The sequence below is a fragment of the Pieris rapae genome, chromosome 2 (assembly GCF_905147795.1).
Source record: "Pieris rapae chromosome 2, ilPieRapa1.1, whole genome shotgun sequence".
Taxonomy (NCBI): domain Eukaryota; kingdom Metazoa; phylum Arthropoda; class Insecta; order Lepidoptera; family Pieridae; genus Pieris; species Pieris rapae.
Window position 1 is genome coordinate 6,510,672 of NC_059510.1, and position 23,839 is coordinate 6,534,510.

General features: G+C 30.9%; 1 protein-coding gene across 1 annotated transcript in view; it reads left to right on the plus strand.

Annotated features, from left to right (window-relative positions):
- The window catches only part of LOC110997263 (homeobox protein BarH-like 1b), a 46,770-nt gene that overhangs the window by 1,094 nt on the left and 21,837 nt on the right, over positions 1-23,839 (plus strand). The gene's annotated exons all lie outside the window — the stretch shown is intronic.

Genomic DNA, 23,839 nt, shown 5'->3' on the forward strand with positions numbered 1-23,839 from the left:
TATAATTGTTACAAAACTATAAAACAATTGACATACAATTTAAATAAAATTTAAGAAACATAAGCTTTCGTTCTTGTCATATTATCTTAGTTGTAAAGCCCTCCGCGGTATTAGATATTAACAAATTATGTATATTCTATTTTATATAGACCACTTATCATTATTTTACACATATGATTATGTCTGCAAAAAGATATATTCTAGCCATCAGGCCAGTTAAGAGTCTATGGACCTGTACGCCTAATAATTTAGTCTCTAGTAACTTCTACTTACAATCTCTGCCAAAAAAGCAAAGACTAATTTAATTGACAAGTGCTCGCAACGAAACAACAACAAATGATTTAATTCCGTTGAAATATTTTCCATTAAATGTTGTATATAATGGCTAAATAAATAATATAAATCAAAAATAATTTTGTACATTACATAAGGCCTAATGGCTCAATTACCATTCATAGTTCGTCCTTGGTCCAAATTACGTTATCTATATTAACGTTTCAATCAGTAAAAGCATTTTATTTACCTATTTCAATATTTAAATACCTATATTATTCAATAATTTAATTACGAAGATACGTGAAAAAGACAAGGTTAATTAAAAATGATATGGTATAGTACATATTTCGTACGTAGAATATAAAATAGCCATCAACATATGAAATATAAGAATCAACATCAAAACAGTTTATTTAACCACTTTCCCCAACACAAGAGAAGCAACAATTAGATAATCATAATACCAGGATAGAATAAATCAACTACACATACCTAAATCTGGTATAAATTTTGCATTCGAATTTCGAACAAACCATTTGATTCTTTGCAGATTTTATGGCCAGGTACAAACCATTTAAATACTGGACATAAACTATAAATTACAGTCTATACCTAGGTATATACTAGTTGTCAATACAACCGTCATCAAATACGTATTAAGACTTCAATTGGCTCCTAACTAATGATTCCTATGATTACTTTTACTTCTCAATTATAATACTATTAGTATTTAGTTTATATACATAGATTTATTAACCGAATGGCGAAATCAGAATTTTAAGTGAAATTAGAAAGTTTTCTTTGCCAGATTTTTTGTAATATTACATATTCACATTTCAGTTATGATAGAAATATATATAAGATTAGACCTATTAAAATGAAACAAAAATGGATAATTTAAAGTCTTCAACAGTGTCTCCGAGATGTAGCTTGTTGTTTGACTTAAATTATTTTGCCTTCAGGTTAAGAACTGAAATGTATGTTGAAATGTATCACGATACTAATATTTGTTCTAATTTTTCTCCTAACATATACCAGCACCTTACGTTATTAATAATATTCTATAGTATTTAATAAGTAATTTCTAATACAGCCTTCGGTGCTATCCCAAATTCTAATAAAACAATTTGACAGACAAAAACAAAGTTTCTGACAACAAAGTGACAATTCACGCGTTTTATCATTTTAAAAGATATTGATTATTAGCCGAATTATGGGATAATATTAATCCAGTGGCTCTACAAGCTAAAAACCTATCTAAAGTGGGTCTTGACAAATAGAATCTTCTATTCACACGTAATTTTTAAATTTGTTAGACGATTTTTTCTTTCACAAATACATTCGAAATATAATTTATCCATGTCCACCTACACATAAGTCAGAAAATATTTCTGAATTTACATTAAAAGTCCCCTGAGGGCGTAGAACGGAAAAGAAGAAATGGCAAACTTATACAAATATAGTCACTCTCTTAAATCGCCAAGGTTTTTTTTTTCAAAATATTTATACGATACAATATTATATACATACAATTAAGCAACTGTAACCATTCTAGCATGCTTCTCATCATATGTGAAAGCAGCTAATTATTATAATTAAATAAATAAATAAGACAAACAGAAAGAAAAATCTATTGGTGCAGCCCTGATTCGAAAACATGACCTCGGGATTGAGAGCCTCACTTCTCAAGACACTTTATCATTAGTGTTGAATTTCCAAAAATCTTAAGCAAACATTTTTTGTCTTTTGCCAAAATTTCTTGTTCAGATTATAAAATTCCTATTTTAATGAATATGTCAGAACAAGTAGTTTTATTTGTATGAAGTTCATTAATTTCCAATTTATTTCTTCGAATAAAACTTTGACCTTTCGAGTTTATTTCATTAGAACTAAAGGTTTACGATTTACCTCAGCAATTATTATTAAAACGAATTTACAGCTTCGTTATGATGTCTAGTCTCCACTAGACACTTGCTTCATTATGTTTAGCCAGAAAATACTTGTGTAGGGCAAAAAAGGTATCTAGTCAACTTCGAATTCGGAAGTATTATATATTAAATAACGCCGATTTTTATTATTTAAAAGTATATGTGCCATACGTACGACTTATCTGTTCTTATAATACCTATATGGTGTAGTATCGCTATAGAAGGACTCATTAGAACTTTTAAGTGGAAGCAATGTTTTGTCTGAGTAGAATTAGGGAAAAATTATCACAATTATATCGTTGAATAGTTGCATTAAAATGTACTTTTAGTTTGCAGATGTATTTAAAAACATGTTTTAAAAATCTCGATACAAACATTTGGGCCATTTTAAAACCTAAAACTTAAACCGTAAATAAATATTACATTCTTACATTTTACTATTTTTACTATATTTAAATATAAACTGGCTATTAATCACATCTTGCCTTTTCAAAAAATTGTCATTGAAAACTATTTATGTCAGATTTGAAAATCGAACGCTAATGATAGTTCCGGACGCACACGACGTCTTCTTTCCCATTGAGGCGTACACTTATTGGGCGAATACAAAGAGATATGCTAACACGGCTAATATCGAGTGCTTTGTGTCGGAATAGGTGATTATTTTATGATTACAGAGCGGCTTTCGTAATTGAAAGATTTCTGAATGGCGCATCTGCGCGCGGCGCGAGGCGCTCTGTCATTATTCGATCGTGTTTTTTTTAAATTGTCATCGATGATTTTGGCAATTACTATGTTGGTGTATTAAACATTCATGAGGCGTGTACATACATTCACTTTTATTACATTCTTAATCTTTAATGTGACCATGATATTCTTTAAGACTTTTACGAAAAACAATATTGATGCAATAATATCCCTTATATGAGTAAATTTATTTCTCAACATTAAATTCAAATATAACAATAATGGCATAATAATAGCAAATCAATGAGGTTCCAAAGATCGCATGCATATGCAGCCATTCAGTCTTTTGAACACTATAAGTGTAATTTATACGGTTCTTGCAAAAACGCCATTGTTATTTTACAAAAGAAGACATCATATTAAAGAGCATTCCAAATTTGAAAACGTCAGAAGGCGGGATGTGTAAATGTTGCCATGATAAAATCGATGATGTTTAAATTAAGAATGCGTTATTTTATTATATTGGTGCAATGCGAAAAAGTTAATGATTTACTGCTTTGAATTTCTGTTATCTTAAGTCAACTTTAAACTATTATTCCATCTGAAGGACCATCCAAAGCCAAAAAGTAAGTAAATAAAAAAACATTTTATTTACATTGGTTTAAATGTCTTGTTATCTGGCCTATAGGTTTATAAGATATAAATATAAATTTACCAACACATAAATTAAAAAAAATATATAATAATAAGGGCTATCTTTGGTCGTACTTATGATTTTCAGACGAAAGATTTGCTTTATTTAATTCAATTACATTTAAGAGTGAAACAACCTTTCATTAGATACATCTAACGCAGGTATAAATTAAAATGCATTCTATCATAAGATAAAAATATTAAAGTCATTTGTCATTGACACCCGTTGATTGAGGAAGTAATTTCTTGTATTCTTAAACGGAAATGTTTTTTACCCCCACCGGGGGGCAATAATGATCGGAACATCTATATTATACCAACCATTATATAAATGTAACACGGATGTAAAATCGTTTCCATAGACAATGATTTTTTTAGTCCATTAGTAATCGGTGCCGAGTTTCCCGTCATATTTAAATTACATTGATTTTGTTACAGACAATTTCATATATAAGTAGTACTGAGGTTTCATAGCTTCAACATAAATTACCTACTTTAATTTATATTTTTATAAATAGGTACATATATAGCAATTTTTTGTGTAACAATGTCCTGCCTGTAGTGATAGTTAATATTTATGAAGCGATTATTATGATAGGATCTGGATTAAAATAATAGATTTAATGTCTATTTGATAACTATATTCATTGTTAGGTGATATTTATATATAATTGAGATGAAATTACGTTATACTATGTACAAACCAATGAAATTGATAGTTATTAAATACGTAGAATATTTTTTACAAATCATTATTGTACTTACTACAGCATAGACTATTTTTTAGTATATTTAAGTTGTGAGCAATTGTGAAACCATAGATTATCTGCTATGATAGTGTCAAGATATATTTTTTACTATTTTCAGCCAATATATTTTAGTTTATTACCAGTTAATTTCAGACGTATTAACTTAAATGCAACCTGCACATAGATATACGTAATAGTCGCGATACTTATATTATAAGAGCAGTGTTGGCCTAGTGGCTTAGCTGGCTAGCCTGCGACTCTCATACCTGAGGTCGTAGGTTCGATTTCCGACTGCACCAATGGACTTTCTTTCTAAGTGCGCTATTAACATTTGCTTGAACGGTGAAGGAAAACATCGTGAGGAAACCGACATGTCTTAGACCCAAAAGTCGACGACGTATGTCAGGCACTGGAGGCTGATCACCTGCTTGCCTTTAGATTTAAAAATGATCATGAAACAGATTCAGAAATCTGAGGCCGAGACCGAAAGAGGTTGTAGCGCCACTGATTTATTTTTTCCTTATATTATATAATATGACACATAGGTATAATAGATACATAAATCCTCTTTTTAGCAATTATAGTAAGGCATAAGAGTGCTTTCTATAAGATATCTTGTATCTCATTTGCTGACAATGACAGTTGTAAGTAAACGTTGAATTATGTACCAAGAGAGTTTACATGTTTAGAAAGCTTTATTAAAATGCGTGCTAAACCAAAGACAACGGCATACATTTGTATATAGTCTATATCTATTTCGTTTTTTTTATCTAAATTATTTCTACGATTACATAGCATTATATTAAAATAATTAAAACGACTATAAAAAGTTTCAATAATTCAATCCCACTGTTCGAGATTATTACTCCACAAATTGCCCGTGTGGGGTCCGAAAGGTGTCAGAAACGGCACGTTTCTATTTGAAAAAAAGAAAAAAGGCGGCAAAAAGCTCCCGCCATTATAACGCATTTATAGTAAACCATAGAATGCTGACTAATTGATTTCGTAGTTCGATTAAATTGGAAATCGATGGGGTGTTTCATATTGTTATGAGAAAATGGGGTTGAATAAATTTTTCATGTAAAATAATTATGATAGATTATATACTTTCCTTTATTTACAAGAAATTTCGAAGTCTGTAGATATAATCTGTACATATTTTGCGGTACCTGTCATGGTCATGAAATTATTTTGACAGTTAGTCCTGTCAGTCGATCATCCATTATGGAGCTTTAAAAAATAAATTTTACATCATTTTTCGTGTATTTAGTTGTGCTCTATATTATACGTGTTTTTTTTAATTATGGTAAAAATTGCGTTTATTTGATTAGAACAGAAATTAGAACCCTCTTTATTCATAAAAATAAAATCAATCTAATGCTTTTTGTGTCTCTAACGCAAACTATGTTCATGCTGTGTTGAGAAGACACAAAATATTGTTTGGTTTAATGCAATTAGGCCGATTTATAAGGCGCTTAGAAATATTTAATAAAATATGCAAGCAAATAATCCAATAATTAATACCGTTAGTACCTAGAAAGTGTTTTTTGTTTAATGACTATCAATTTATCAAAAATACAATTTTGTAATGTCCCAAAAATTATACTGCAAGGTGCATTATTTGTCTTCCTCACTCATATAAAATTAGAGCAGGGCAGGTGCGGTTAATTTAATTATATTATTCGGATACCTTCATCGTGTCCTATCTTCTCCATCGAAATACAAGTCATTCGACGAAATGTGATGCATTCATGAACTTTTGGGGGTATTTTTTGTGCATGACTTTTGTAAATATTACTAACGTTTCTCTTTCCACAAGCTAGGACTTAGGTTCTTAAAAAATTAGAAAATTATATTGATAATATAACCAGCTGCTCCTATTAAGTTTAATTAATGTTTTATGTTACCATGTACCATTTCATACACTTCAATAGTAATAATAATTTAAAAAAACCTTTACTATATGTATTACGTGAATAAAGTTCGATATTCGCGATACAATGAAAAAATTTACCAAATATGATGATCTATAGATTTATATGTAAGGTGCACTGTTTTACATCGTGGGGGTTATTTTGTATGCAGCAAGTCATTATTTAATACCCTGACATTAGGACACCCCGAGTTCCGAATTACAGGCCTTTTTGTAAATAAACCGACCGAATGGTCAAATTTATAGAACATTAACCGACATATAAAATGAGTGTTTTATAAGGTACATGTTATATTTTTATAACAAACTCTGTGGCTTTTTAAAATTTTAAGAAAAAGTAAAAAGGGTGACACAATCCAAAATCATTAAAAAAATACCTTCTTGGAAAAGAATTTAAAAGATGCATTTATTACCTTTTAATTGTACCTATCAACAAATAATATAATATTTGAATACTAACACTTATTCAAAAACATTATATGTAGTTAAAAGGTCGAAATTTTACACCTGTCCAAATTGCACAGTAGTGTAGCGATGTGTCCGAAGATTCACCTTTCCAATTCCGAAGATAATTCTCAAGATATTGATTTAGATAAGTTAATAGATTCCTTTGTTCAACGCCGACGTTTACAATAATTATGTGTTTTAGTGATGGTTCTGTGAGTTTTCGTCAGGTGGTCGAGTTAGGTATATATTTTTTTCTTTGATTGATTTTTATTGTTTTTATTTAAGGTAGTGTAATTTAAGACTGAAGATATCTACTTATAATATAAATTATTATTATGGTTTACGTTTTTAGTAAATTTTACGTATATTTTCTAGTATTGATTATCTAATATATATCTTAAAGTACAAAATTAAAAAAAACTAGGTGTGGTCATTTGATCTTTCTAGGTAAATCCAGTCTTGACATTTTTCTTCACCGTACGAGCTAGTTTTAAATGTGCGTACCTATACAAAGTCCATTGGTTCACAGCCCGGATCCAAACCTACGACTTCAGGGATGAGAGTCACACGCTGAAAACAACTGGTCCCTGTATTTGTCCTGTTTTGCTTTATCTTAAAAAGGTTTATAAAAAAATATCACTTTTCTTTTTTATAAAAACTTATAAATTCTTTCATTTGCAAGCGATTTATATTTCAATGCTGTTGACTCATTTTAAAAATAATTAAAAGAATAATTATTCACATTTAATACTTCTATAACAATGGTGGCGAACGCCATCTGTACACAGATAATTACAGCGTAATACATACAAAACCACAGCTAATCAAAAGAATCTTCATTTTCCAAAAATTGCGCATCTCATTCAATTCGCATCACGACTTGTTGCATTCATATCGTTCATTCATACTCATTCAAGCTAAAATCACCTCAAAGGGCACAGAATAAGAAACATGTTTGTTTAAACATATTTTGACGCATAAAGATCATTGTTCCAAATACTAACAATTGAAGATGTTAAAAATGCATTTTTGAATCGAACAAATGCTTTTTCAATTATCCTCAATTTTGTTTCTGGTACACTAATCATAATTGTAATACATATAGATATGTATAACGATGCAATGAAACCCAATATTTTTTACATCCTTATAATATTCCTAACCTACATAATAATAAAAATTGATTTAAAAATTAAGAAATTTAGTTTGGCATATGGCTATACCTACTTATTCGTGGAATAAGGAAATCTCCAGATCTGGGGTCACCGGTACTGTTTACCTGGGGTCAACTTATATCTTTAATTAGCGCCTGTGCCCTTGAACCCTACAACCCAAGAGTCTACTCCAAAGTGAACAGAATCAAATTTGGAGATAAGACAATATTTTATTTTATTATTTACCGCCTGCTCTGCAGTAAAATACATAAAACAATAATTAAATATACACATGTCTACTGATATAATATTCAAAGTTTATTATTTGTGTTTAGATAACTTTTCTAGACAAGTTAATGGTGATAATACGATTAGGTATAATATAATAACTTTTTTAAATGTTAATAAATTGTCTCTGCACATAGACATAATTTAATATTACGACATAGCCTAGCTTAACACTAATAAGTATCTAATTAAAAGCTAACCCAATTTTCTAAGCAAGATTTAACATAAGAAAGTGTCAAATAACATTACTTACTGTCTCTATTGAATGAAAGGCAATTTGTTCTTGTGTACTATTTAAATAAATAATAAGTAATAATTATTGTAAATATTTTAGTACAGCCCTATTAAAATTCAGTAACAAATTATTACCAATCTTAACAAATACAATGTTGTATATAAACACGATTAATACGGTCTAATTATAATTCTCACACATTATTCAAAGTTGATAAAGCAATCTATTAGCCAACAATTTGTCACACATGATAAGACTCGATAAGAAAACTAAACATGAGCGCCAAGTTGATTGATTTTTTTTAATTCGTGCCGGGGGCAAGTGCAAGCCTTGCGACCATAACCAGTTAATTGAATTATGTTTGTTTATGTCTCTGGTGACTCTGATTAGAATGACGCGCTCGGATTGGTCGATTCAAATATAGAACAATGGCGGACGGATGACAGATATGCGCGATAAATAACAGGGCGGGAAATGGAAAACTTTACGCTATCTTTATTAGCGAAGAACGCTATTTGTAGTTAATTTGTTTTTAATTGTATTTTGCGAGGAAACTGTTTTTAATTTGGTTTTAAAGTGGGCCTTAACAACAGCAATCAGTGGCAGAAAACTGAGTAACAATATTCTTATTAAAAATTTTAATGTTGAACGAACATTAAAACGCAGTGTTTTCTTGAAACTTCTTAAGCTTTTAGAAACTTATATGATAGTTTTTAGGAAGAAATTATTAACGGAACACAGTAAGTAAATTTTTAGAACATATTATGATAAACTGAAACTTAAATTTTAAATAATTTTCGAATAGCCAACTCTAATTTCCACCTGTAGGATGTGGGCCCGTTGGGAAACGACGATACTTAAATATAAGTTATAAGTGCTAGCATCACCTTCATGCTACCTTGGAGTAATCATATCCCTTGCAGACGTAGTCTTCATATATATATAAAAATATGACCTAAAATTTGCCAAATATCTCAATTGAATCGGCTTCCGCGTCTCAAATTGAATGCGGTTTGAAATAAAACGCAACCAAACCTCTGGTACAAATACGACCGCAGATGACAAAGTGTTTTGCAACATTATTGCATCTCGAAATTATATCTTCTTTATTGTCCTGGCGATTTTGTAAGGTGAGAATAATTTAATTGGCGGTTGGGGATAATGGTTTGGGTTTCTTCACCTTTTAACTTGGCACTGCACAGACGTTGAAGGTGTCGAAAGACGATTGCGGGTAGTCTTGTTACCTAGTCTTTATTTTATGAGAAAAGTAATATATTCAGTGGCACTTTACCCTATATTATGTGTTTTGGCTTCGTATTGCATCCGTTACTCTGATTATTTCATAGACAAGTGAAATATCAATTTTTCGATTTGAGACATGCCGGTTTCTTCTTGATATATTCCTTTACCATACGAGCGAGCGATAGATAGATTTATGCAGAAGCTAGGCCATCACAATTAAAAGTATTTACTTGATTTAATGTCCTATAACCCCTAGATGGGGCAGACACAGTGAACTTGAGCCTGGTATTTCACCCCGGTCCGAGTTTTCCCGGCTCTCTTTGCCTCATCTGCCACTGTATGGCAGGATCCTGGTAACGCTTTCGTTTTTCTTGCGGTTTCCAATCAAGCGCCTTTTTTGGAAACAAACACCGACTACACCACATTAAACCTAGACACCTAACCAATTCATATAAGCTAGAGACTAGCGCCCAAACCCAATAACCTATCTCAATCTGTTTTTGACCATCTTAATCCAAATATGTATTGACAAAAGTGTGCCAATAACCAATTATACCATCTGTCGATACAAGCTATTCATGGAAGGTCGGATCGGTGTATGTAGATTGACCTTTGTATGACAGTTCAACTGGGCCAATATCCTATTTTTTCATTCTGAGATTGTGGATAAATTATTGGGTTCAGGCGTAGGTAGGGACACACGACACAAGGAATTCTGTGTGGCGGGGTTTAATTTCTCTTTTCACTATAGGTACATCCTTTTTTATTAAGTGTAATAAAGTTTTTTCTTCTAATCTAAACTTCGACGAAACATTGTTTTGTGATAGTCAAGGTGTCTTAGTAAGATAATTTAACATAATATATATGTCTCCATATTCCCGGATTATGGGAAAATTATTTCCTATCCAGTATTATATTTAATCGTTCAATGTAAGTTAGAAAGGATGAAGTATTTTCATTAAACAAATAGCGCAATAAGCCGTCTATTTGCTCACAATACTGGCCGTATTGTTGTTCTAATCCTGACTTGACTAATCGACTACCATTATTAGGAATCGTTCATAACGGTGGCCACATAAACACATACGCCTGCGCACTTTTATTAAGTACCTGAACATCTGAATACAAATTAAATATAGAAAACAAAGGGCAGTAAGCTCAAGTTAATACCACGGGTCCAGACACTCTACCAGAAGGCTCGCAACTGCGTTGCCGACCTTTTAAGATTTAATGTTTGGAACTACCTCGACGTATAATCTTATAACTAACAATTTATTTATGCATGGAAACTGTTTTATCTAAAATAAAAATTTTCAGCTTAGCTCGTAGATAGGTATATGTATTAACATTCAAGTATCCATTGTACAATAAAAGCTCAATCATCAAATAAATAGTCAAAATGAGCATTTTTTTCTTAAATAGGCCCCGTTACTAACGGAACTAACTTTGGTATATTCGTAAAACTATCCATATAAAACACCCTAAGCGCAAAGTGTAGAGTAATAGAGTTTTTAATTAAACCCACCGTGGTTGTGATTGAATGCGAGTATTAATAGCCTGGCCAATGGCAGCTATAGTGCACTAACTATAGCACATATTTACTAAACAATCAGAAATTCTCGGTTTTATGTCTTTAGTCATTTAAAAATAAGATATTTCGTTTTTTTTCTATTAACTCAAAGTGAGATCGAAACGCAAGTGCTAATCTTAATAAATATTCACATTTAAATTCTTTACCGTTTTAAACTTTGCAGACTTTATTTATGTGAGAAGGATAACTACAGCATAGACTGAAAACAATTCGTTGATGTTTTAAAAATAGAATGTAGTGCTAATTCAAAAATGGAATGCTGCAAGTCTGACCGACCTTTTTGGTAACACACCTAAAGAGTTTTAAAATTGGAGCAATCACATTTGTACGTCTCTAATTGGCTGAATATAACACAAACCACATGAAATTCTTTTTTAAAGATCCATTTGTACTAAAGTGTTCACAAGACAAGCATTAATCGGGTTAATGGCTCACAATTAGTTCCAAGTTCGACCACCGACGGCGCAACATCTGTAGGGAACCGGTTACAAGTTTAAAAAGAAAAATTGTTGCAAGAAAGTGTCTATAAAAAAATTTGCTCTTAAGAAAATAATTGCAAATTACTATGAACTTTTATTTCTATTATATCGCGTTTAATAACGAAAGCTTGCTATTTTATATTTTTTCTCTACTGTAAGCGCAAGATTAAGCCATTTCATCGATCGATCGATGCTATCTAGATCGATGTTCAATTTTATTACAACCGCTCATTATAAATTAGAAGCGCTTTGGATGGTTACCCGCCACTTATACAGTTCGAAATTTAAATTTTGTTTTCTTTTTAAATTCTTCACATTGCTGGGAGACCACATAGGTAACGTACGTATTATTCCTCTTTGGTGCGAAAACTTATTCAACAAACAATAACAGCGGAGTTTTAAATTTCGAATGTTATGTTCTATTCTAATTCTTTTTCCGAGTAATAATCAAAGTGAATTAATCGAAATTAACTTTAATCCCATAGTAATGAGTCTATTTAAGATTTAATTGCGGTTTTGAACCTTATTCGAATGACATAAAGCGACAGTGAAAGGCGTAAGAAATTGACTTAACTTCAGCACTTCACGGGTAAATGCGGGCAGACGGACAAAAGGGCGGTTCTTTTGAAGCTTAGTAAGAGTTACACGGCGGTATTGACTAATCGTTTAGCTTTTTGTATGTTTGTGACATAATATAGAGCTAAGCTTGTTAAAAGGACCGCTTTTACTACGTTAGGTGCGAATAGCCCCTAAGGGACGGATTTTTATTCAGTTAAGTAACAGAACATTTAGTCTGTTTGATAGGAGGTTATTACTAATTAATTATTATTGCTATTAGATTTGATTTATTATATTTATATAGATCAATTTCATTCTTTCATTTTAATTAAATAATAATAGTTTTAAGCAGTGTTATCTTAGGGGCTACATGTGGCACGGCGCGCGAATTTTAGTCCGTAGTTTCGAGCTGCAAGATTTTCATAGTTTTCCTGTCTATGAGGGTAAATTTGTAATTACCGGTGATGTTTTTGGAATATATACAAAACGACTCAGTTACAGATGGCTAATACAGTTATTATGCACATAATATCTGAGATTAGGTCTGATCGCTGTAACATTTAAAGAAATAGTGCGATAGACGCTTTTTAATTTTAAGATTATTTTATCTAGATGTACCAATATGTTTTCAAAGGTACTAATTGCGGATTTGGAATTAATCAATGTACGTAAAGTCGGCTCGCTTTGATCCCGCGCCCTCCAATTAGCGCGCCGCCGACTGCCGACCGGCTTTATGCGGTTTCACCAATCTTAGTGTTCCATTCAAATCTAGTTTAGTATGATCATTTCTTCAGTTGGTGTAAATCTTTTTTAAAAAAATTTTAAACCTAGACAAACTAAATATAACCATAATTAACGCGGAATATTTATGTTCTCAGTAGTATGGATAATAAGGGCAAGAAATATTTTTTAAATAGCTTAATAGGTTCTAAACATTATAAACTACATATTATTTAATACCTTGTTAATATTACATGTATTAACAATAGCATTAATATCTAACGATGTCTCAACACCCGAAAAGGATAAGCATTTTAATAAAGCCCACCCGACAACACAACCTACACACAATAAATCTTTACGATTCTGATTTTGCATGAATAGCCCTTTGCCCGGTAGCCGAGATAAAAATAAAAAAGTTTGAATATCAAAGCATTGCCGCGGTCACGTACAGGTTATGACGAGCAGCGGGTGTTAATCGAAATTTAAAAAATTTGATTTGAATTTCGAAGCTTATGTGACTTTGCCTGTTAAGTTTTGTCTATGATAGATTATTGTATTATCTACATCGATAAAACCAAGTGCCAAGTAAACAAATATTGTAGTTTATAGATTTTGCATTAATTATTTAAAGTGGTCAAGATGGCAACACTCGATGTTCAAATTCAAATTTTGAACATTCAGTGCACGGACTCTTTTTTATGTTTAGAATTTGGTCCAATTACGGTCTTTTCCGTGAATGTGAAACATTATCATTTTGTTTTGCTTTAGCTTCGGAAGCGGACATAAATATCTTTAAGAGTTAAATAGATAAAATAATAGCATAAAGATAAAAATAAGGATCTACTTTAGCAGTATTACTTAACTGGGAAACAAAGCAGAGCTCGAAGATTTGTGTTCTCAGTAACAAGACATTTTATCCAAGTTATAAAATTACATTATTATTTTAATAAAAGTTTTAGAAGAGGATTGTGGCTAAGCTTAAACACTCTGTCAATTTTTGAATTTCACATTTTTAGCGTGTATTAACTTTAGCCATCTTCATCATATCAAGTGGTATAAAAAAGTATGTATTGGAGATTTTGAAGTATGTATTATAAATTTTTCAAACTTCAGTTAAAACCTCTAGTGGAGTTTAAGTAGTTCAGTTTTTTGGCTAGTTTCTAGGCTTAATATAAATTGAATAAAATCTTTTGTTATAAAAATCTAGTATAAAGTAAATAAATTGAAAAAAATATAATATTAGAGGTTTTTTCTATAATATTAATATACAGAAAAAGCCCCCTTATACATCCTAATTCCCACAAAATTTTCAAGGAAAGCCCCATCACCGCGCTTATGTTAATAGACAATTCGATTCAAGATACCAATGTTCATTCAAAAATCGACTACCTTGCGGTCAATGAAACACAATGTCTTTGTGAAACGCCGAAGCTATTAAAGTACCATTAACCGGCACCCGAGACGAACTGACTCCTAACTTTCGGTTTTATAACTATCTAACCCTCAAACTTATAATATTTTGATTTAATTTGTTGCAAATTATATATAAACTTAGATAACGCAGTAATAGCCCCGGCTGTGCATTATAGGACTTTCTGTTTAAGTCCATATTTAACAGGCAAACGGCCAAGCAAAACATCATGAGAAAGCCTGCCGCCTTTGACCCAAAAAGTCGACGGCATATGTCAGGAACAGGCTGATCACATACTTGCTCATCAGATTGACAAATGATTATGAAACCGATACATAAACATAAAGTTTCTTCTGCTTTTCTTACGTGTACACTCTATTTACACCCTTTGTGCATTTTATTCAATAACATTCGGAAAACCTTGACATTAATAAATAGTAATGACATATACATAATGCTTATAAATACATTGTATTTTGATAAATTTACTAAAATAAATGAATAAGTTGCAAAAATATAATACATGATTAGTATTTATTATAATCAGTTCGAAGTTACTTTTACTATATAATATTTAAATAAATATTTTCGTTCGTTATACTTTTCTATTTATTAGTACCGCCATATATAATATAACCTACATGAAACCGGTTTGGGCACTAATTCACACTAATAAACACATCAATCTGTCCGTTCACCGATTACGTCGAAACTTGAAAACCAATATCGTATTAAACCTAATAGTCTACGGATTATAATAATAAAACGTTATTTATTAACTGTCGGTTAAAATTCTCATTTGCGATATTAATATCCTTAGGTCATTACTTTTTATGCTGTTTTTGAATGAATATATAGATTTTTTTTATTTTTACGTCTACCTTGTCTATTTATTGTAGAAAACTTTATCTTATCAGCTTAATGAATAGAAACATAAACATTTTCGACTCTCATCCATGTGTTCGGTCCCCGGTTGTGCATCAATGGACTTTCTGGGTAATTACGCATTTAACATTCGCTCGAACAGTGAAGGAAAACATCGTGAAGAAACCGGCATCCCTTAGACCCAGAGGGCGCGTGACAGGCACAAAAGGTTGATGACAAATTTGCCTGTTAAAAATGATCAAGGAACAAGTACGATTTCTGGACACAAACCTAAAAATTGATATAAAATAAGAGTTATAAATGGAATTTTTAAAATAAAATCATTTGTTAATGAATAAAGGTCTCGAAAATAATGAATAATCGAATAAAATATAATCGAAAATAATAATAAATATTTTATTGAAATATTTGCAGACATATTTCGCATTGGCTTTTTGAACAATGGGAGACATGCTTTCTGTAGGCTTCTAACTGAAATGTAAAATTTGGACGCCGTGTGGCAGAATATGCGAGATTTCACTTGTACCACCAAAACATTTTCGTACCATATTCTTATAATAAATTATTATTATTAAAAATGCTGAAAACTATAGATTTAATCAAATTTATTATAAGAAGCAATGTAAAAAATGTGTGTCGTACACGGGCGTGAATACGTAGATAAATGACACAAATTCAAAGAGAAAGGGCTAGAAGTATGTATATTAAATTGACTTCGTAAGCCGATTAATTTTAATTTAATTTTACCAACATTAATTAACACGTTAAATTATTCTATACTTTTCAACATGTAATTTATGCTGAATTCAAATGAGAATTTATACGCTTTCAATTTTAAAATGGCAATAAAATTTTATTAAAATAGATTTGGTAACATTAATTTGCTGTGAAACAGGTGTACTTATTGTTTTATTTATTTGTGCGCAATTAATATTAATTTAATTAAAATTGATTAATTGCTTTGATAACTTAATGTCTGTGTTAAGCAAAATATGAGTTGCTGCGTAGAATGGAATATCTTTTCCAAGTTAGGGAGAGACAGCGTTATTATTATAGATTATAAAAATATTTATATAAAAAAATCCAAGGACAGAACTCGAAGATAGCTGCAGCAATTCGAGTAATTATTCCGAGAGTTATTCCTTTATCCCTGCGGAATTATTTTATGGAGAGAAAAAAAAATTAAAATTATGAACAAAATGTAGTTTTGCTTAGTGTTAGCAAAATGTTCTGTGTTGGTATTTACTAAAAAGTTAGTTTAAAATGCAATAATAAATCATCAATATTGTTTGATCATATCTTTAGAGAAATCACAAGTGACATGAACCTTTCATAAATATGTTAGATATATCTAGACAACGAATATGGTAAAAATCTTTAATTATAATTTTCCGCAACTACATTTTTGTACCACAATTCATCTATAATAATATTTTAGTTGCGTTACCCTCGTGACTTTAAGTTTGCTAAAATGGAAAGCTCATTTGAGCTTCCACAGTTAATTTCTAACATTTATAATTATCCGAGAAAAAGTTGACACTAAATACCGTAACAGTAATGATTCGGTGCTGTTTGATGTCTGATTTGGTCCGTTAGGTGACGTCACTAAATTGTCTAATTCATCGAGTTGATTTGTGACGCTTGATATTAATCGTTTCGTACTCCCACGACATCTTTAAACTATAGTCTTAACTCTATACTATAGAGTATCACAGACTATAGAATCTATAATATAGTAAGTCTTTCTAGGTTTGATGGCCTAAAAACATTTTGCCTGAATTATTTTCTTCGATACATATTTATATTATTAAAATGTCAATCAATATATTTAATACGTTTTAATTAATCTGACTTGAATTATGATTTAACAAAATTTCACTATTAAATAGTTCTTTCAAACAAAGGATTAATTTCATTCTTGTTTTGCGTTACAGAAGTGAAATAGGCATTATTCAAGCTCTGTAGAACGTATTTTGCTTTCAAACACTTATTTATTAATCAAAACTTTAAATTTTATTTAACAAGTTATTAATATGTTATGTGCGGGTATAAAAAAGCGGGCAAAAGACAATGCCTCCTGGCCGTCGGTACAGATCAAAGAGGCCGCTTGATGGATTCACACCGTGGCATATTTAAAGACATTACATCATGATTGAAGCTAGTTTCAAAACGATAATTTCGTTGCCCGAAGCCATTTAAAATTAATACGGTTTTTATAGAGATAAGTAGACACGGAAAATCGCGGTTTTTAGAATTTCTTTTGGGTGTTTTTAATAGTACTTAGCTACAATGATGATGAAGACTAACAATATTTATTGATTAGGAGATTTTAGATTAAAGATAATAATAATAGCAAATGTTAAGAACATTTGCTATTGCAATCATTTGTATATGGGGATTTCATATACCTACACAAATAATAACATAATCTATTTTTGAAGCGATAGATATATTAGTATTCAGTCTACTTTGTACATTAGCACTTTCTTCAGCGTAAAACACGTCTAGTAAATATATAAAGAATCCAATTACTAACACCATTGAGCCTTACATTTTCTATTCAAATCTTCATAAATATTAATTCTGTCCGTTTTAGTAAAATTTACGACCTTTCAAACAAATCCTATTTTGCGTTATTTAAAAGGAAATGCCCATAATCCTTATCTGTAATTATTATCTTTGGTTGTAAAACAATAATTTTCTGTGGTATTTAGTGAACAAAACTGTGACCTGTCAAACTGTCTCCGTAAATAACGATTGCTGGCTGGTTTTAGATAAGTAATGATATCGTAAAGTTGTGGCTAATTAATGAAATCCGACAATATTAAACTATTATGATTGGCTAACATGCGATGCGGGCAATATTTATTGCGAAAACGGCAATTCTATGAAATAGACAACATAAGTATTAAGACTGTGTGTCATATTAATATATAAAACAATGATGACTACTAACTCGAGAATGGCTAGAACAATTTTCATGGTTTTTTAAACTTCGTTTTTGTATTTTGCATATTTAAGTGTACCAGTATACCAGTGTACGGTAAAATCCCCTGCAGTTTAAGACCATTTTTAAGGTTTCGATTCCACAATATAAATCAACAATATTCGGATGATGGAGTAGATTAAAAAAAAATTAGAATTTAGCAAACGAAAGTAAGAAGTTTGATATATACATTACTTGTCAAAAATTTATACGTTCAGAAATTTATTTTATGTACACATATCAAGTTAATTAAGTATACGACAATTTGTTCCTATTGTATTTCTATGATTAGCCATTACAGGTGTTTCATAATTTCATTAACTGACAGTAGCGCGTTGATCTAATACAATTTTGTACCTCACAAATGCAAAACAAATGATGAGCGATATTTAATTCCAAATAAATACGTAATCATACGAAAGTTAGATAAGGAAAATTTAAAAAAGAAATCTATTAGAAGCAGTGTTGGTCTAGTGGCTTCTGAGTACGACTCTCATCTCTGAGGTCGTATGTAATGCCAGTCTGTGCATCAATGGCCTTTCTGCCTAATTGCGTATTTAATTTGCTCGAATGGTGAAGAAAAACAACCTGAGGAAATCCACGTTAGTCCCAAAAACACGACGGCGTGTGCGAGGCACAGGCTGATCACCCACTTGTCTATCAGATTGTCAAATGACCTTGAAACAGATTCAAAAATAAAAGACCCAGACCTAATTAGGTTTTACCCACAGTTTTCATGTTTTTTGGATTTTAGAAAATTGTTAAAAATTTCTTGTTATATAAAATAAGAAAGATAAAGCGCAAATAATATATTCGTATCTATTCAATAACTAGCATAATGAAGTCTAGAAATATCTCGATCTAGTAATCAAGTTTGAACCGGGCTCATTACATACTAACGATGTAATTGGCAAAGCTGGCGTTAATATATGAAATCGTATAATTAGATAGTCTGGATACTACGTAATTGAGATTCTGTAGTTCACACCTCTTTACATGTTTTAAAATAAAAGCGATAATTTTAGTATTACTACTTAAATATAGAATCAATTCTTGACTATTAATATAATTCTGAATGTATTAATAGTATGATTTACATTTTATTTTCTATTATGTTAAGGGGAATTAAAAAAAAAATACGTTTAATTTGGAACATTAAGATAATCAAGGTATCACTTATTCCACATCATTAAATTCGAACCTGTAGGCATCCCGACTCATCGGCAAAGAAGACAGAGGGTGTATGATGAGAGAAAAAGCCGGCGTTGATAACTCTCGGTACTCTTTAGAAAAATCATCAAACAATACTATTAATATTTAAAACAAATATAGCAAATTAATTAGAAGTAGCCTGCCCATCACTAGTCCCAGGCCCTTTTATCAACTAGTCGCTAACTTTATAGTAAGCCTTTTTACACAGCTTTTCTTTAATACATTTATTAAATTTATTAAAAGGCAGAGGTAAAAGAGCCTCTGGGTTTATTACCAGTTCTTCTCTTCCGTTCTTCGCCCTAGATTTGAGAACTGGCAGTAATTTTAAATTTAGAAGCATTTGATGTATATTTCTTTTTTGACGTTCATATGTGTACATCGTTATCACCATGAATAAATGATTTTGACTTTGTTACATACGAAATTAATCGTCCCTAGTCGGCACTAACGAAATGTCGCTCGATTATGTCTTCGATTCCTCAATAATCAATAAATGTTTTGGGTATGAAGGCTGATGTTTGTCTACAAATTATCTATGAAACACCTTTTAACTTAAAATTTGTATAGTTTTATAAGAGAAAACATGTACAGTTATAATATTAACGTCATGAATGTTAATGTAAAAATAATATAACCAAATTAAAGACTCGTTTTGTGAGTGCTGAGGTCATACAATAAACCTTTGCTATGTGAGGAGTAAAGCGAAAGAGGATGTAATAACTAATATTTCCACTACCGTTTTTCAATAAAATATTGAATAAGTTGTTTCTGTCACGCATGCTTTTTCTTTATTAAAGTTGCAGTTAAATACCTGATTCAGATAATTAACCAACTGACCGGTTTTGGTAATAAAGTTTTCACTTCACACCTTTTTACATCCAAATAGAGGAGCGGTGCTGTAAAGCTTATCTACTGTTTATAATGCAGTAAAATACTCGAGTGTTTTGATACTATTTGATTATCCAACGTCTTTTCTTCATTAATTTTATTGATTATCAGTTGGTTCATCTTTATTTATTTATGATTTCTGCTGTTACTACAAACTCGCGGATAGATGGACCAAGCACGTCGTTATTATTTTTACGTAAGGAATATGAAAAATCAAACATTGTCTGTTACAGTTATACTTCAACAAAAAAAATTAAACACATATAAATAAGTTTATTCGCTTCCTTAACACATATAGATTGAAAAAATATGATTGTAGTTAATTCTAATATACCTAATACCTTAAAATGTAAAAATTAAAATATATTATTAAAAGGAGTCCCTTTAGGCAAGGTTCCGTAAATACTGGCAGCGTTCCCCCTTTGAATAGCTAGACTAATTCTACTAATTCTACACTAGGATGAATGAGACTGGATGCCCTGAGGGGATCCTGTTGTGGGCATCTAGTCTCATTCTTTTGACATGTTCACGGTACTTTATGATTTCTACAAAACACAGTTTTCTAATTAAACTATTTTTGCACAATAAGAATATTTTATATATCAGCATAGGACAGAGCAGGTCAAACCTATATAAGTACGTATCAATACGTACGTACGTACACGTATGTGCGTTTTTAAAATATGAGTAATACTCAAAAGCCTATTTAGAACAAGATCGTCGCCACTTCCAAATGCAATTAAATTATCTAAATGTATTTTAAATTTCCCTACTTTAATAGCTTTCATAAATAGGAATTGAAAAGGCCTGAGGCAAACTCGAGTTACCGTAACTAAGTGGATGCGTCGTTTTGCATCCAGTCATTTTCTAGTTTACCGTCGGTAACAACAATGCGATAGGCTATTTAGTATTTAAAGTGCGCCATTACGATTTAGGTGAACAAGTTTACCGCTGAACAATGGTTAAAACCGGTGAAACTTGATATTATGTTGTCTTGAAACTCTGTGTCTATAAACAATACCTATGTATTATGTATCTTGAACTGTGGTTCAAATTCTTTTTTTAAATTTATTCTTTAAAATGATTGTTATTTAAAACATGACAGGTACTAAGTATATACTTATTTGGAAACGTTTTATCATATTGAATCGTAAGTTTCAGTTTATTGGTAAAGATATATTAGAGAAGAAAAATCTGGAGCGACCCAAAAATTGTCTTGGCCTCCAACCAACCTACCAACACTTCTTTTGGGCAATTTTTCGGACTCTCCATGACCCGTCCTGCTTCCCTGTTAACCCTAGAATGTTACGCAATACATTGCGTTCTGCCAACAGTAGCTTCTGATCCTCTGTCATGGTTATGGTGCAAGCTCCACAGCCGTCGATTAAATCTGGTCGTAAAACAATATTGTATATGCGATTTTTTGTGATTCTCTTTAAAGCTTAAAAATTAAGATTTTATGCTTTACCTAGACTTTGACTTGGGGTACCTAAGTATATTTTGTATAAAAAGCATCAAACAATTCACATACTACAAAATTGAGCGTCCACGCTGTCACAAAAGTGTTACATTGTAAGAAGCAATTAAAAAAAAAGATGTATTGTAAACAAAGAGATAAATTATCTAAAAGCTGTATTATGTCTTAAAATGTTGCGAAGGGAATAATTTTCTCAGTTAATTCGTAGTCAAATAATACATGTATGAAGTGCGGTAACCCGCCCTTGCCCTAACCTCAGTTAAGTAACATGTTATTGTATGGTTAGGCGTATGTTACAAGCGCAGAGTTGTTACATATTGTTGAGATGAAATAAGAAATGTCAATGACCTTAGCAGTCTTTATGTTATATAATAACTTTTTATTTATATTTATGGTAACAATTGTAGAGCTATAGAACCTCCCCTTTATATCACTCAGACTTTTTTCAGAACATTTTTATCACTAAATGTCGAATACATATGATTTAGGGCCCTTAAAGCGTACTAATACATAACAAGCCGACAATACATGACTCTTATCAGTCTCATGATGTTTGTTCTATATATAAATCTGAGTCTAAAACCTAAGAAGGTCATAGATTTGTTTATTGTCAATGTTAATGTCACCTCTGCTATATTTCGAGTTCTAATAAAACTTACAAATGAAAGACATGTTTTCATCGCTTTTAACTTAAACCACAGACAATCGAGGATTACAAAAGATCATGTTATCCCATTATCCGTCAAATCTGCCGACATTACAGATCCTTACACTAATTGTTCACATTATCTTATGTTACATGTGTCTTAATTGTTATTAAATACCCTCAACAAATTAATATTTAGAACAAGTATTTTGTAACAGAAGTTTGTGATTTTGTATTAAATATGCAAACTTTGAAGAAAATTAACGTATTTAAGATTAATTTACTCGTGATTGTTGTGTACGTTTCATAAGTCCATATGAGGTAATGTTGTGACAAACAAAATTCAAAACCAAATCATCTAAATTTATGAAGAAATCGTATTAAAGATATTATTCTCAAGTTACCAATTTGTTTTAACGAGAGGGTAGTCGTATAAACGCGTACGATTTTAAAATGGAAAAGCTGGTGTTGTGTTATGTTTTATTAACTGCGCTCAAAGCTATAACCAAATATGTTCTTATAAATGATTTGTTTGTTCTGTATTATCTGATGAAGTTACTTCTTTGTATAAAAGAGACAGTATTTTTCCTATATATAAAAATGAATTTATGTTCGTTTTGCTTTAACTCGAGTATAGCTTGACCGATTTTGTAATTATTGTGATCTTGAAATATTTGTGGAAGTTCAGGGAACGGTAAATACACAAATAATAAGTAAAGAAAGTACTTAAACAACAACTGTTTAATCCATCTGCTTCTAGCTTCGAAGTATTTGTTGGGTTTTTAGTTAGAAATAAATTGTTGTTGTCATATATTTTTTTATTGCCTTGAAAAATTTGTAAAATAAGTGTCTGTTTAAACTTTGACACATATATATGTAGGTGGTACAAAGTTCACTGGGTCATCCAATTAAGTATACATATTTCCAACACTAATAAAAAAGATTTGTTTAGAAAAACAGTTCAATTATATAATAAAAATCAAAGTCTTTAATACCATATAGAAACAAAAAATACACATTAAAAATGACTTGTGGCAGAACTTACTTACATGGTAGGTATGCTAAAATAGAGAAAAAATGTTACTAGCAAAAGCAGTAATAATCTAAAAATAGGCCGGCCGGCCATATAAATATATCACACAAAATATATTGCAATTGGTGCAAAAAACTAACGGATATTGTTTAGACAATAAATTAGTAACATCTTTGGGTTATTGAGATGTTTATTTAACAGTAAAACAAAAGAAGACCACACATTGCGTAAGGCCGTGTCAAATGTTGCCAGTTTATGCATTCTTGAAACTTTTTGAGCATGGTATCCCGGCGCGAATTCGGCCAGACGATGATGCTA